General features: G+C 33.8%; 3 protein-coding genes across 7 annotated transcripts in view; 2 read left to right on the forward strand and 1 right to left on the reverse strand.

Annotated features, from left to right (window-relative positions):
* The window catches only part of LOC134842984 (calcium/calmodulin-dependent protein kinase type II delta chain-like), a 70,161-nt gene extending 57,183 nt beyond the window's left edge, over positions 1-12,978 (reverse strand). Inside the window, exon 1 of one of the 5 annotated variants that reach the window (XM_063859550.1) lies at positions 5,127-5,602. The gene's annotated coding sequence lies outside the window, so the exon portion shown is untranslated. Of the gene's footprint in view, positions 1-157; positions 725-765; positions 901-938; positions 1,154-5,126; positions 5,603-12,849 lie in introns of those variants that run through there. The other 4 variants (XM_063859553.1, XM_063859552.1, XM_063859551.1 and 1 more) reach the window with 4 other exon arrangements.
* The window catches only part of LOC134842983 (protein phosphatase 1 regulatory subunit 21-like), a 435,837-nt gene that overhangs the window by 13,781 nt on the left and 404,636 nt on the right, over positions 1-17,420 (forward strand). The gene's annotated exons all lie outside the window — the stretch shown is intronic.
* The window catches only part of LOC134842982 (condensin complex subunit 1-like), a 132,818-nt gene that overhangs the window by 13,776 nt on the left and 101,622 nt on the right, over positions 1-17,420 (forward strand). The window lies entirely within an intron of this gene.

The raw sequence follows: 17,420 nt of genomic DNA on the forward strand, positions 1-17,420 counted from the left end.
TTCGAATTTCGAAATAAGCTATATTATCAAAATTACTTTAAAAAATTACTTTGTGTTCCTCTATATCAATTTCTTATCTCTAATAGACAAAACTGTAAGATGTTTTTATAATTGAAAGGATTGAACTGCGTGAAAACTTTCTCCGGCTGTAACTTACTTTTCCTGTCAGCAATCAATTTCTTTTTCAACTGGTGTAAATGGCAACAAAAAGCAAAGAAAAAAGGCGAAGAGAGCAATTAAAATTTAGGCGATAGAAACTGACTTTTAAAAACTGACTTTTTAAAAACCCCGCTGCTGAAAAACTGCATTTACGGCAACTTCAATATGGGTATGCTTTTAGTTAGCGACTTAAGTGTTGCTTTATTTTATGCTAAGGAATTTGGAAATGACTTTAGTTTTTCAGGTTCCGGTTGAAAAGACGTAAATTACCGGTTAGAGGCAAAAGCGAAACGGTTTTCTTGATTTTACGACTAAATGGGATTAAAGAAGGGTGGTAATCAATTTCCAGGCCACAAAAATACAAGAATTGATAATGGTTACAAATGAAAAATCCCCTCTTAAGTCATTATTTTATTATTTATCTTCTTCTGTTTCGCCGCAAGTCTGTTACTTAAAGAGATATAGTAGTAGTGTCTATTATCACAAGAAAGTAGATTTCTAAAAAAAAGTGGAGTTTGGAAATTTCAAGTTGAAAATAAGGTAAGGGTGGGCAGCAGAGGTAATAAAATGACTAATAAATTGAACTCATAAAATTTTTCAAATTACCAGGCTGTAGCTGCTCTTGTATTGCGATACAAGAAGGCGCTTATACCCTTCGAACGGATAAAATCTGGAACATATCAGCAAATTGATCTGTTTTCATATTATTCAGACTAGATGGTATTAGTATAATACGGTGTGTATCAAAACTGACCCTGTTATAAAAAAAATCTACTCACTACAGTTTTTTACATTACGTCACAAATACTAGGTGCACTAAAGATGTGTAATCACTGCATGTAGAACAAGACCTCAGCTATATGCTATTACGCAATAAGGGTATGAAATCTTCTGCTCGATGATGGATTTATTATGTAATGGAATGAGAGGCTGCTACGTAGTGGACTTATATGCGTAGTTCGAATCCCACATTTGAATCCCAAGGACCCTCGAGGCTGAAAAAGAACGGTTCGTGCGAGGGGTAAGAAAGAGGTGGGTAATTCAATATAAAGAACAAAACCCCAATTTTGCAAGGATTGTGCTCCCAAAAAGAAGCGCAAATTTCGGCAATATTGGATTTTTAAGTCTCCTAACTGAGTGTTAAGCACAACATACCAATCAACTAAAATTCACGCAAATCTGAAAGAACAGCAAAAGAGCAGGGACGTTTGCTTTCATGTGAACAGGTCTTATCCTGATTTGGGGGGGGGGCACGAAAAGTAACGCCTATCTAATCAAAACCTCCAGGGACATTATTGCAGTTGTAGTTACACTTTTCATTATCTTCATATGGTTTTTATGAGCCGATTTATGCGCCCTGATTTTCGATTAAGACGCATTTTCGATAGTTTTCCAAAATCATCATAACAAACAAAAACTCAAACAAGGGCATCCGATTGCGAGACAATCTATCAACAAAAAAAATGTAAAAAAAAATAGCAAAAAATCTTACGTTACGTCACAAATACTAGGTGGACTAAAGATGTGTAATCACTGCATGTAGAACAATACCTCAGTCATATGCTATTACGCAAACTTAACTCTAAAGTAAGACAAAAAGTGAAAATGTCAATTCAGTTTCCCTCGACACAGAATTTTTATATTTCGATTGATATATTTTGATTGATTTTTATATTTCGAAGGATTTTGTTATGATGTTTCACTCAAAACAAACTATCTGACGTTTATTTGTGGTACCTGATTTTGCGTGAAAATTATATCACCCAAGTAAAAAAAATTCCTCCCCATTTTGAGTTTGGATTAAAATTATATTTATTTCCCTTTAGCAATTGTGCCTTTTAACCAAGCATGCCTTTTCACCACCCTCCAATTAATTTATATCAGCGGGTGAATAAGCGCCCTGGGACAAAATATTCATTTTGTTATGAACTAATACTTGATGAGGGAAATTTTGGTAGCAGAGAATATGAAACTCAAAACAAAAGAGTTCGGCCAAATGAGATTAGACTTGCGGCCACTTAAAATGCTTCGTGCTTGCTAAGAGCTGAGAAAAAATCGGTGTCGCCTTTAGCATCGAAAAGTTATTCTTGAAGGACGATATTGATTCTGTTTGATCGTTTTCCTGCAGCAGTACCCTTTGCCAATGAATGAAAACTAGTAGGTAAAATTAGCCCAATTGAATCAACGGACGAAAACTTAAGTGTCTTACTATGTTATATTTATATCAATTTTCGATCTTCAAACAGACAATTTTGTGTTTCTTGAGTTAAGTACCCCAGGGTTTGCAAAAAATTGCAGAATAAAATATTCAAAACGTTGCTCTTGAAAATGCATTTCAAACCAATGATTGACAGTTACTGCGCGAATCGCGCAGAAGGGTTCAAATTTGTGTTTATATATACCATCAAATCAAAGAATCAACATTCCTTTCTAACCTGCTCTAGAATGATTAAAGAGCCATAGTTGCAAAGTAAAATAACGAAAAATAATCTTGACAATGAAAGCTAAAATTAATGCGCACCTTGCTAAGCTTAGATCTGAAGAGCAGAAAATTACAGACAGTGAGTCAGGGGGGATTTAGGAATTTCGAGAGGGGGGGGGGCTTTTTAAGTCGACAAAATGTATTTTCCGAGCGCTCCCACAACATTATAAAGACCTTATTTTGACAATAATTTATGCGCCGCAGGCAAAATGTTCAAAAACAGGACAAAAAGCCAAATTTGGGATCTTTTTGGAAGATTTTGACCAAAAAAAGTCACGTTTTTTGGGCAAGCGCTCCCTCTCAAAATTTGTTTAAACTGGCGCCAAAAGCGCTTTTTGAAAAATGTTTGGACAAGTCAACCGAGAAGGGATGTCGTATAAAAGAAACAAAGAGGGGACCCTTTGGGTGGCGAAGGGGCCCCCTTCTGCCCCGCCCCTGAATTGAGTCATCATTTTTGAAAAATCTTTTTGCGAAACAAATCTCGGCTGAAAGGACTGAATATCTAATATATCATTCGTATTAGTATAAATTGTATTTATGGTACCTAACTTTTATTGAGCAATGGACTATTTTCTAAGTTAAACAAGACTGCTCGTATCAGGGCGAAGCCCTGAAAGTTCCGACTGCCTTTTAAGGTCTATGGAGCATTAATAAGATGAAAAATTTCAATGTAATAAAAAAAAATTTTTGAAACAATTTGAGATTTTTTTTTAAAAAACATCCCCCCACACGTCATTTTAAGTACAAAGTGATAGATTTTGCGCCTATTAACAAATCAATTATGGCATATAAGCTTCCTTGAACCAATTTGGAACGATTTCTAAGACGGATTAAATCTCACTTACGCGTTAATAGCGCGAAATTTATCGCGCGTTAATTGTCCCAAATTGGCCAAAATGGCAATTTTTAAACCCCCATAACTTTACGAAAAATGATCACAGGTAAAATATCTTTTCAAATTCAAGCTCAGGACAACAATAGCTTTCGAATGATATAAAAAAATTCCGTCAAAAATGGCTAGTTAAAAAGTCGAAATTTGTCTGAAGAAAAAAAAAACCCACCCCGAGCATAAATATTCCGTTACTTTCGTAACGAAAGTCGGAACAATTATTGACCTTTCTTTTAATATGGGTTCAATTTGAAGAAACCAAAAAATATAATCATTTCGTCGAAGTGAACAGAGAGTCTGCTATAAATACTCTTCGCTTAAATACTTTGGTAATTCTATTTTCTTATTCTTGTAAGCCCCTGAATAGGTCATAACTTTCATCACTTTTAGGGGTGACATGGTCGGAACAAAAATATATTTTTTAGTATTTTGTTGCTATTTAATTTTGTCTTTTGTTGCCCGACTTTTAAATTAGATCGTGTAGTACATTTTTGGCCTGAGGAGAGAAGCAGGCGGACTCCAGTTCAAAATGCATACTTTTGGGCTGTTTATGACCCGATTTTGTTACCACGGGGAAATGGGCATTATTCAAAATGAAAGTAAAAAGGTGGGGAGAAAGGAATAAAATGTTTTTCAAACCTGCAGACATATGTTATATAAAAACAAAAATAATAACGATGTAAAACTACATATATCTATATAGTAAGTACAATTATATATTATCATGAAAATTATGCGGTATTTAAAGCATAATTTTTTTTTTAAAATTAAAAGTTCCTATTTTACATCAATTTTCACATTTGGCTTTCACATTTGTTTTTCAAGTTATCTGCAATTTTTTTGGCTAGCAAAATAAAATCGAAAGAATCTCCAACAAAACATTTTTAAAGAACAATTTTAGCATAAAGAACTTAAAAGTGCGTGAGAAACAATACCTTGCTGAAAAGAAGACTCAAAATAGAAAATTTCAGGCCCTTTTTTCTCGACACCGAGACATCTGAATCAAGACAAGGTGCAGATCTAGAATTTTCTCGAGGTGGGATTTTCAAAAAATTTTCGAAAATTTTGTCTACATTTTTATTTTTTTAGGTCGACCAAATTGATTTTTCTGAGCTCTCCCAAAGCACTACAAAGACCCTGTTTTGGCCAAATGTCTGTGCCTTTTTTCGGTTTTTTAAAATATCGCTTTTTTTCGGTGTGCGCTCCGGCCTTAAAATTAGTATGTATTGGCGCCAAAGGCGCCTTTAGAAAAATTTCAGGGTGGGTCAGCCAAAAATGGATATCTCAAAATAATACAAAGGGGGACCCTTTGGGTCGGCATGGGGTCGAATCCCTGTGGGGAAAGGCGTCCGCACCCCCTTCCCCTAAATCCGCCCCTGATCAAAACTGCAAGAGTTTTTTTCCTTATATCGATGTCACTCGACTTCATCTGTCATTTATGTTAACTGATTTTGCGTGAAAAATAAAATGCTTTAGGCCGAAAATACTCAATGAATGGTACAATTTAAAAAATGCTCAATTAATAACATTTTCACAAAAATTTGGCATTTTATTTTTTGATTTGAAAAAAAATTGAGTGATTAGTTTCAGACTTACCAAGATAATTTGAAAGTGAAAATAAATAATGTACTTCGGCAGAATGAAAGGCCGATAAATGATGGATTGAAAGTTGGTCTGTGTTTTATTCTTTAAGAATCAACTCTCCGGAGTAGACGCTATCTTTTGTTTTATTTTTCGAAAAACTATAACAAAAGAATGATCAATTAAACTTTAATGCGGAGCTGAGCTCTATTCTTTTCTACCTGTTTTCTAAATTGGCAAATAAAAGAACAGTTAAATGGCAAAATTTCCCTTTGGTAACAACATGGTATCAGGCTTGTGCGATAAAAGCTGAAGAAATGCTGAAGAAATTAAGTGTTTTTGTTCAAACCTCAGAATGGTAAATCAATGCGGAAACACCACTGGCGGTGTGTTACGTTTCTTTTATACCGACTTTTTAAACTACAAAGGTCGTAAAAGATTGCGAACTAAAAGACTAAATCTACCTGACTATATGCTATACAGAATTATGCAGAGAGGAAAAGCAAAAATAAAAGATTATAGCAGTATTTCTACAAAGCTTTCATGGAGAAAATTTTCACAAATCACAAAATAATTTATTGGTTCATTGCTCATTCCCTATTCTATCCGCTTTTGAGGACTTCAAATTGATTACCCGCACTAAAAATAATTCAAATTTAAATCTAAGTCCAATATTGTTTCAGTATTCTATCCATGTAAAAAAAACACGAAACCAAAAAGTGGGCCTAAATAAGATTGTTCTAAATTCCGAAATAGTTGTGCAGTCGAGCAACAGCAATGCCGAATTGTCAAAAAGAAAACTAACCCAAAATTGATGATGGAATGTTTAGATTTAAGCCCAAAAATTTCCCTTTTTTAATGAAGATAAATATTGGATGTCCCTGCCTACTGCTCTCAATATAGCTTATAAATTATATAATATGGAGTTGTTTTTATTTAGTTCTTTAAGGTAAAGGAAAATTTGCACTAGTTTTTCAATTTTTTTTTGCTAAAAGGGAAAAAGATGAAAATAGCAGTATATCATCTCTGGAAATTAGAACTACAAGCTGGATAAAAATTAGGTCCTAAAAACTTAATTCCCACGGCAGAAACTTATAATTTGCTCATTTATTGCGCAGAATATACCCTGTTATGCTGTTTACTTTTCCAACAGAGTTGTGTGGAATATGGTATAAAGACCTGCAACAGTACTTTTATTTCGTACCGTGAACCGTTTTTTCATCGCTCTTATAAATAAATAATACGCAAATTTTAACGCAAACCTATGCTATAATTTTTTAACAAAATTCAGTATCAAGTTCCGAAAATACGACTTCGTGTTTCTGAAGGCGTTACATTTCTCTTTTTACATCTAGGAAAGTTCATCAGCTGCAAAAAAAACTTCAATTCTTATGAGAGGGCTTAGCTGAAAGGTAAACAAAGATGTTGTTCTCACTTCAATGCGCTGACAACACTCAATCACCTTTGAGAGGAATACTGAGCGGAGTATAAAGAGACCACTTTAGATTTCTACTCAATCGCACTTGCCATGTCGGCGGTTTAGTAGATTAATAAAAAGAAAATACAATAATAACTAGATTAGATTATTACCAGGTGTGAAGAAAAAGTAATTTTGATTGACCTCAAACAGGATGTTCAAATTAAAACGGACATCAACCTTAACGGAAAGAAATGATGGATATGTTAATCTTTTTTAAGTTGAAAAAACCGAGGACAAGTTAATGAAAAAAGGTAATTACGGAAAGTGCATGATCGGAATTTTGTGATCGTGGTGTCCATGTTTTGCTGTATCTTTATAAATTTTTCATTTTCTTACTAGCCTTTTTCTGCGGTTCACTTCACCGAGCATGAATCCTAGTCTGACGTTCACTGAACGCTTGCAACATTTTCTAGATTTGTGATTCTATTCTTTCGATTCTAAGTTTGTTTTGCTGATTGCCTCCAAAAAACCGTTGCGAGAATGAATTGTCGTAACCCTGTAACTGTTTTTGAATTGAAAAATTCCAAATTCAGCTTCATTACTGCGCAATTATAGACTTAAGTTCGCAAATTTGAGAACACTGGTGAAAAAAATAGTAGTTAGGCAGCTCTGAACTGTAGTAGAGCTGAGAATGATTTGTGACTAAAAGAAAATTTTTTCCGCTGCTACCAGGCCGAAGCGAAGTGTTCGATTTATAATTCGATCGTCTCGACCAACTTTGAGTGTTTCTGCGTTTTTGACAAAATTTCGGTATTTTTCGAACCAGTTCAGAAATGTTTCGAATTTCACGTCAAAATTTGTTACATTTCGACTTCCGCGACTTTTTCGAACGAAATGTTCCGTCAATTGTAATCGTTTCAACCGGCATAGATATGCTTCGACTCTACGAACTTTCTCGGCAGAAAAAAAAGCCAAAAACTTATGCAACCCAGCCCAGATATTTTTCAGCCGGCATGACGGGGTGTGTACTACTTACCTCAGTTTCTAGATGAAAAAATTGGGCCAAAGTTTCTTCAGAAATTTGCAAGACTCCACATTAATTATCATAATGTATCTTGTTTGCTTCAAATATGAGACTATTCTCATGGGTGAAGGACTGAATGAGCAAAAAACTCATGGGCCAATGACCGAAAAAACAGCCGAAAGTCAATTTATGAAAGGATTCAATTGTCGTTCAACTAAAAAGAATTGAATGAAGCAATATGTCGCTTCTTTTAAAACGAAGCTCTTGAATTATAAGATTTGTTTCAATTCGCAGGCGGCCAGAAATTTGAAAACTTTGCCGTTTTTGATTTATTTTGCCGAATATTTCTGCCGTTTTCATATTCGGCCAAAATTATTATTAAGTCCCTGGAAATCTTCATTTTTTGGAATAATGAAATTGATTGATTGATTTTTCTTTTCGCCCATTCAATTCTTCGCCTATGAGGGATTCCATCCCGCAAAAACGCTACGCGTTAATAGAAAACTGGAAAAAGCGCGCGGTTTTTGTACCAAATTGGCAAGTTTTGCACCCTCACAAATCTCCGAAAACTGGATAGTTCATGGATTTACGAAATGAAAGTTCAAAGAAATTGTCACATCTAGTTGTGGTCTATCGCTTAAATTAGTAAAAACTGCGAGCCAAAATCTCAATTAATTTCAAACTTTTTTTGGAACGAAAAGAATTAGTGGATAAAAACTCCTAGATAGAATAACTACTTTTTTCTTCGCAGCTTTTGATCTTAATTTTATTCTAACTTTGGCATCTTGTTTTCGCAGTACTTTTTATCAAAACGGCCGACAAAAATTGAATTTTATTTTCCAATTTTGGACTGTTCGACAAGGTGTTCAAAAAATCAGTCGTTTGTTTTTTTTAAAAAGGATAGCTGGTTACTGTGAAGAAGCACTGAATAATCCGACCAAATTGAAAAAAAGCTGTTTTTATAGCAAACTTTCTAGAAAAACTAACTAATTGTAAAAAAATTTAAATTTTCAAAAGATTTTTTTGCTTCTAAATTTTTTTTGATGTTTTTGATGCTTAAAACAGCGTTTAAAGCTCCAAAAATATTTTATTTTGAAAAAAAAAATAAATTTTCAAGACATAATATAAGCATAAATAATCTAATGTAAACCTGCTCATTCGCTCGAAATTAGACGAAAAATCAAAAACTTTAACCAATTTTCCTCAGTACTACTGAAAGATTATTATTCGATTAGAATTTGTGGCACCTGATTTTGCGTGGAAAACAAAAAAGAGCAAAAAACTAGAAAACACCGAAATACAAAATTCCTACGCATTTTCAATGGTCGGAACAACAAGATGCCGGAAACCTTCTTTTATGAACTTTCACAGTTATATCAATTTCATTTTTCCTGTTGATTTGCAAAAAAAAACAAGTTTGTCGTCACAGTTAGAATAGACTTGTTTGTTTTAACATTCGGGTTGTTACAATCAAATTGCGATCTCACAGGGCCAAAATCAGACAGAATTTTTAGCCATTCAAAGAGTCAGGTAGCACTTGGACTGCCGTGTTAGCTGACAGTTTTTCCATTTGAGGAAGCGGTGTTGCTTTAGCCTGCCACTATTGTGTTAAGCGAGCCCAGTTAACTGACTCGAAGGACATTTTTCACAATTTAGAACATTATTCGGATCTCCTTAATTATCCCCCCCCCCCCCCCTAAGGTAACTTGTAGCGAAATATTTCAGAAGTTAAGCACATAACTCGACAAATCGCAAAAAAAAACAATTAGCAACAAAGAAAACAACTTGGAAAACGTGATAACTCGCTATAAACTTGCAAGATACTCCCTTGATTACCCTTAAACTAACACCCGTACTCCCCCACTAAATATCTGTTAGTTTTATTCTTAAGTTAAAACAATTATTTGGAAAAATTATGTGTCTTTTTGTTCGTTTAATACCAAAAATGATTCAAAAAACTTCATTGCATTCATTGTTAAATTCTCATTTTGCTTTCTAAATAAGTTTCTACTCATTCAAATAATGTTGAAACTCACCAAAAATTAGCGGAGAAAAGAAATCCCGATTTTTGAAGATGAAAAACTTAATAAAATTGGTATAATGAAAAAAGCTGCTAGAAAATAAGAGATGCGCAAGAAGACATTGCAAATCACCTCTATTCACACGTGATGATTTATTTGATCGTTTTCAAAAATTTGATCAATTATTTACTGTGTTGCCTCATGAATGAGAAGTTCAAATCGGAAATCTCTACAGCGTTTGTCAAATATTGCAACAACGGTTATCAGCAACTCTTAAAAAAACGATCAAAACAATGATCCATTTCTGCAGCTGGAAGCCCTTTCAATTAATTTTAATCTTTGCATCAGAAAATGTTTGACGCTTTTGATGTTTTACCGCTTTTGTTTCGCATTTAGATTTAAGGAAAAATTTATTTTCCAATTTTTATACGAGTTGTCTCTTTCTGCGAGTTGTCTTTTTCCTAAGATTTTGTAAGTTGTCTCTTATTCCGAGCATTACGAGGACAAACTGTGCACTGGATAGGCGCACGATTTTGTGTCTGTATGTTTCTGGATTCCATAGACAAACCTTTAAACATGTTCTAAAATGTAAGTGAATTCCACTGACAAAATTTCCGTGGATTCCGAGTACAAATACCTTTAACGTAAATTTTGTCGGCATATTTGTTGTGCTGCGGAGTCCACAACAAGCGAAAATAGCTAGTTGTTCTAAATTCCGCAAATGTAAGTGGAATATTCAAAAATTGGAAGCGGATTCCGCAAACTGTAAATGGATTCAGAATTTTGTTTATTACTGCACTTGCATCTGAACAATTAAAATCTAGAGATCCAAAAATTTTAATGACAAATTTGATTTTGGCCTGTTGCAGAATCCGCTTACAATGCACAGAATGCACAGTTTGGCCTAGCAATTAGTTTTCTTTGTTTCGAGTTGTCGCGGTACCGGTTAAGCTTGACTAAGTTTTGTGCCTAGTAACAATTTTTTGTACCTAGCTGCAAGCGAGGATAGTTAGAGATATTATTATTGTAGCAATTAAAAGATGAACAATTGCAAGACCTATAATTAAAATACCAATTGAATTGTGAAACTGGGCTTTGGCCCACTACAGCAATACCTCCTATGTTTCTTATTGAACAAATTTGTAAATTATCATGACAGTGAAAACACAGTTGTCTTTTTGGCTAAAATGCCCTGCCTCTCTTAAGTCTTGCGAATAGTTTTTCCAACCTGGAAGGAGCGCAGAAAGTTATTACCAAATACTAAAGTGGAAAAAAAATAAAGACTATCCAAAAAATCTGTTATCTTTAAATCTTTTGAGTTTTTTTTCTAATAGTTGCGCTTGTTCCGTTCACCGCTCTTCAGGTGCAGTCTCAGCGAGTTTTGCATCAGATCGATTTGTTCTAATCGTCTGTTTTGAGGTTTTTTTCATCTTATGACGATTCCGTATTTCAATTTGTGTCGAAAATGCATAAAAAGTTAGTACCAGCAAATTTGCTAATATATTTGTAACACTTTGCAAAATTTCGTTGACATATCGTGGGATGCCTCAGATCTCAAAGTATTAGAGAGATCGGATCTTGTAAAAAATCTCTCCCCCCCCCCCCCCCTATGGTATCTACTTAACAATCTCCCCTCTATGAATAAAACAGTAAATTAGCACAGAGCTTTCTATTGCGAATTCTAAATAGAGAATTCTATTGCAAATTTGACTGTTTTAATCCACTTAATAATCTCCTCCTCCTCCCCTTTTTAAAAAGGGGGGGGGGTTTAGATTGCTAAGTAGATCCGAGAGATCCCTTGAAACTTATTCTTACGGTTAAGAAAAAACTCTCCTCAATTAGAAGTTTCGGTTTTAGCAGCACTCTCTTATGGAAATTCCGTTTCTCGTAATTTTTTGTCATAGAACCTGCAAATTTTTTTTTGTTTGATTGAAGTCTGATTGACCAAATTTGGGTGTATTTGGACCTCCACGAGGTATATTTGAAGAAGGCCCGACCGAACCTCAACATTATTCGTAGTTTGGAATCCACAAGCATTCGTAGTTTGATCGTCGTAGAAATAAGTGACAATGATCAAAAGCAGGGTTTGATTAGGCGGGAGGGGCGACCGCGGAAAGCTACGCGCCTCTCAGGGATTCGACCCCTTGCCAACCGAAGGGTCCCCCTTATGGTATTATTTTCTGACATCCATTTTCGGCGAACAACTCAAAATTGCTTCTTAAAGCGCCTTTGGCGTCTCCCACATTGAAAATCCAAGGATAAAAGTCGATTGAATTTGAGTTTTATTTCCAGTGTCCATACAAGTGAAAAATAATCGGTTTTAATCAATTCAAAATGGATTATATTGCAATTATTTGAAAATGCAATAAAACCATTGCAAATCACTACAAAGCAATTCAGAACGAAGCGAAACAAGAAAAGTGAAAAAAAATCCATTTTAATGTGATTTTCTATTTATTATATAATGGGCTTCAAATGAAATATAATGCATTATATTTTTGCGGGAAAATGTATTTAAACTCATTTTCAATCCAATTTTGTTGCCTGAGCGTAACATGGGATTCGATTATATTGATAACCTTTTATACCACAAAAACTGTTCGCGCTTAAATTAATGACGTCATGATGGCGCGAAAGTGAAAAAGCTAAAACTAGATTTTCTTAGACAAAAGGCCTTGAAAACTACTGGTTTGTCCGATTAAGGTCAGTTTGCCATCAAAATGTTTATAGATTTTTGAGATTGTTGAAAACCGTATTGCTAAAATGCTAACCGAAAATGTTAAACTGATTGTTGTCATATATTACTTACTCTTCATATTATCTGTTAAGTTGCCGATAATTTACAGATTTTGAAGCAGGTTTTTGTAGATCTTACAGGATACGAGAGTGCGGCACAAAAACTCAATCATTTTTTTTTCTAATGCTGGCAAATTTACTAATATTGAAGGGAAGCACGCAAAAAAACGCGCTTTTTCAGTCGACAAATTTCCAAAAAGTGTCCAAAAACGACACTTAGGACTTTTTTCAAAAATTTGCTTGCGACGCAGAAAGTTGTGTCAAAATAGGTTCTTTATAGTATTCTGGAACCGCTCGGAAAATCAATTTAGTCGACCTAAACATACGGTCGACAACACTTTGACAGTTATTTAAACATCTGAAACCCCTCCCCCCTCGAGAAAATGCTAGATCCGCCCTGATCAAAAGTAATTTTCAAATATTCGTGGCTTTTTTGACATAGTAAGTTCATACAAAATGATGTCTTGAATTGCTCACCGACTGTAGAACGATGACAAATGCTGATATTTAAGACAATTAGACAATTATATAGCAGCTCCACACAAAACTGCAGATTACGAAAGAAAGTTATGTTTAATGGTGGTTTGGTTAAAATAATAGCTTTAAGTTTCGCTTGGTAGAATTTGTTCTTTAAACTAAATATTGAAATAGAAGTTGGAATGCCAGGCATTAAAGCATCAAAAGAAGCTCGTAGACTAACATGAAATAAGAATCTAATGAGAGCGATTTTAGATGGTATTTCAACCAAACTATTCTCATCACAAAAGCAATTTGCGGGTCATTTTTTAATTAAGTTTTTGTTAGAAATGAGTAAAAGCCATTGCAAGTTGTTTGAAATTTGTAAAAAAAAACCAAGTATGAAGAGAAAGTAAAGGAATTTGTTAAATTTTTTTGCTATGATTTTTCCGTTTCCGTACAGCTCCAATTTTTATAAATATTTTTTGAAATAGTGCTTGCCAACGAGCCTTACTACCCCAGTTGTCACGGCTTTTTATACTTCAAACAATTTAATTTGAAAGTGAGAATGTTTCTTCCGATCGTTTCAGCCCAAATAAAATCCACTTTAACCGGTTCGGTTCACAGATCATTGTCCATACTTTGAAAACGTACTATCGGTTGAGTGTTTTAATTAACGTATGCCGAGGTTTCAAATTTTTTAGTCTTTTTCAAAAGCCAAGGAGGGTAACATTTCAAGTGCTAAAGCAAACTCGTGGTTTGCTTTGTACTCATTTTTCAATCCGAGTTCCGCATATAATTTTGTAATACATCACGACAGCTTGAACTCTAAGAGATTTTTTAAGGGATATAAACAAATAGGGTTAACTAACGTGGGGTTAAGGCTTTTTTAGTCTTTTATGATTATCATACTTGATTGTTGTATAAATTGTGTTAGTGTTAAGAAGGTATGATGGTGAGTTTCTAGAAAAAATCAAAAAAACTTTCCCAAATAACAGAAAAGAAAACATTAAGGAAAAATTTAGCTTTCCAATACCGGTTTTGAGCTATGCTTCTTGTTGTTGTTTCTGTAGTCATCAGGTTTTTGTTGTGTTTTGAGGTTCGTGGCAATGACAAAACCTCAATTTTTTTGAAAGCGTAACGAAAGTTTGCTGGAAAAGTTTTAAAGTAAAAAATATTAGATACTTTAGAAAAGCGCCAAAAGAAAACAAAAAACATACAATATTGCTCAGAAGAAGTCAGAGAAAAACATTTTACTTCACAAGAGTTTCACACCATTTGGTTCTCGTGTCTTGACGGAAAACTTTGCATTATGTTTATAAACCTATCTTGGCTTTACTTTGATCAACATGAAAAACTTAAGCTACGAAATGAATTATGTGTTAAACCGGTTTAATATGCTTAATTTTTGATAGTCTATGATTAGAATGCATGCCGATTAGCAAGCCCAAATATGCTAGCTGCTTTTCAAATCTTAATTTCTCCTTTGTTTTTTTTTGCAAATATTAGTCAGTGGTTCTACAGTGCCGAGTTTTTCGGTAGTAGTTACTGCATGTATGAAATTTGAAGTATTGAGTTTCAATAAAGGTAACGACAACCTAAGCAAATATGTTATTTTCAAAACAGTCTTCTACTAATTTCTCTCTCATTTCACAAAAATTTAACTTGTTGAAGCCATTTTTTTTCCAATGTGCAGCACAGTTTTGCCAAATTTTGACGATGGAGCTCATTTAGTTGCATTGCTATCTGTTCACACATTTTTTTGCGGTTTATCGAATTTTTACTGTACTTTGTGCTGGAATCAAGCTGTTTTTTAGCGATATAATTTCGCGATTTTTCAAACCAAACGTATCAATATAGAAACGCGTCATATCATTTGGTTCAAATTTAAAGCAGAAAACAGGGCAAAGCGTAGTTAAATTTAGTAGGTAAAAATAACTACAATTGAGCCTAGTTTGTCTTTAATTTATAACCAAATTGATTTAACGTTTTCAAAAGTGCTGCCTTGGTAGGAAAATTCGCCAAATGATTTCACCAAAAAGTCCACATTCATTGAGTTTGAATGAAAATTGCGTTTCATTTTGTTTCATCCGGTTATTTTGAATCAATACTGTAGAATTTTGATCAGCGTAAAAAGCAAAGAAAATGGAATAAACCGCGAAAACATGCGTGAACAGAAATAAACCCAAATTATTTAGTTACAGTACCAAAAATTATGCAAATTGGTGCTGGACTTTGCAAAAAGAATGTCTTCAACAAGCTAAGCGTTTGTGAAACGAGGAAGAGTCATAAGAAAATGTGTTATCAAAACAGCTTGTAGTTAAAACAGTAAGACTCTAACAATCGAAACAAGACAAGTAATATCTGCTTAAGTTAAATTAGGGAGGAAATATCTGCTTAAGTTAAATTAGGGAGGAAATAGTTTGATTGAAATTAGAAGGAACAGCTTTTCAAATTAGTTTTTAATGGTTTCTGTTTGCTTGCATAATGATTTTTTGTATGTTATTTGTTGTTAGGAAACGCATAATCTCAACGACTAAAACCACGGCATTTAGAAACCTGAGTATAGTAGAAAGTTCTAAAAAATCAGACAACAATTTTGCGCTCGTGTGCGCAACCCAATTGGTTATTTTTTAAAAAACGAAGTTGTAAACAGCATCCTTTACGATCAAAAAATAACACAAAACTCGCAATCAGTGAAGTGAACTTTTGACAATGACAAGTATTGAACAACAATTTAAAAATGACCTTCGCCCGAAAACAAAAATTTCGTACCGAAACAACACAAGAACAAATTTTTTATTTATTTCTAGACAAGATCTCCTGAAGTTAGGGCCTGTAGTTCTGTTGTCAGTTTTTTAGAACTTCTATGTCCTGAAAAGAATCAATTATCAGTTTCCTATAGTGTCTATGATCCAAACTTGAATTAACAACAGTAAGGTGCATTTAGTTATATGTGAGTTTATGAGATAGAGAATGTTTGGGTATTTTAGATTGGGTATATTGGTTTGATCAAAGTTATCAAAAGATAACTAAGCTTCCAATCATTAGAAGAAAAACGAAACTTGGAAACTTTTATAATTTTTTTTAAAAAATGTTTGGTTTTTGAGCAATGGTTGTTTTCGTTTTTGTGACCTTCAGCTTCATGTTGCGCCCTCCAGCTGGTAATGTCCAAAATGGACAGATTGTCGCCCTAATGTTTTGGAAAGTTGTTTTTTTCATTGCCACGCTATGAAAAATGCAAGCCTTCATAAAACAATCAAAACATTTCTCTAATGGAACAAAACTGCTCGTATCGTACAGGGCGAAGCCCTGAATGTTCCGAACTCCTTTTGAGGTCTATGGAGCAGTAATATCATGAAAACATTAATTGTAATGAAAACAAAATATATATTTTTTAATTTGAGAGTTATGCGAAAATCATCCACTCACACGCCATATAAAGTACAAAATGATAAATTTTTCTCTTATTAACAAAAAAATTCTGGCAAATAAGCTTCCTTCAACCAAATTGAAACGATTGCTAAGACAGATTAAATTTCTGCTGACGCGTTAATAGCCCGAAAAATATTGCGCGCTAATTGTCCTCAATCGGCCAAAATGGCGATCTTTAGACTCCATTTTCAAATCACAGGTGAAATATCTTTTCAAATTTAAGCTAAAAACAACATTTTTTCAATGCTATAAAAGGTGTTGATCAAAAATGGCTAGTTAAAAAGTTGAAGTTTGGCAAAAGAAAAAACTAATTCAGCGCACAAATATTCCGTTTTCTTCGCTACGAAAGTCGGAACAATAACTCAATGCCAAAAGGTTTAAAAAGAGCACTTAAGTAATTTTGTCCAAAAAACTTATGATTTGAAATAAAAAATTAAAATATTTAACTTTAGTGTGCATAAAAAAATCAGAAAACTCACTCTCCGTGCTGAAAAAAGACAAGTAAAGCCATCAATTATTATATCATTTAATTCTCAATTCTAGCACGAAAGGTGTGCTCATTTTTTATTAAGATTAGTAACCAAAACATATCATGCATGCGTGCCTATATAACGAAAAATATCAGGCATGCGGAGCAGGTTTTGCATGCATGCCTATTGCCGTGAATGCCTATTAGTATGCACTATACTCATAATTGCTTTTTGATGTCTTTTTTCAGCCGTTTTTCTCAATTGGTATTCTTTTGGCAAAATCGGAGGATAAGTGGATAAGATTAAACGTATTTTAAAAACTTTTCTCATTTGAATTGTTTTTTCAAATTTTCAATAAAAGGGACGGTAACTTAAGCATATAGACAAAGTGGCATAACAAAAAAATAGTTAAAAAATTTGACCAAATTTTTCAGCAAAAAAAACTATTCAACTTGTCAGGTCATCATAATTTTTTAAACTCTCATGTTATTAGAGATAAAAAACTTTGAATAAAGAAAAAAAAACAATTCATTTAAAAAGCTTTACAAAATTTTCCAAAGTAATACAAAAACTTCTCACAAAAAAGATTCGCCGGAAAATTTTCATTTCTGCTGTTAAGACAATGATACCACAGCTTCAAATGACAGTTTCAAATTACGAGAGAAAGCTAAACTAAACCGTGGGTTG

The sequence above is a fragment of the Symsagittifera roscoffensis genome, chromosome 3, assembly GCF_963678635.1.
Source record: "Symsagittifera roscoffensis chromosome 3, txSymRosc1.1, whole genome shotgun sequence".
In the NCBI taxonomy this organism is placed as follows: domain Eukaryota; kingdom Metazoa; phylum Xenacoelomorpha; order Acoela; family Convolutidae; genus Symsagittifera; species Symsagittifera roscoffensis.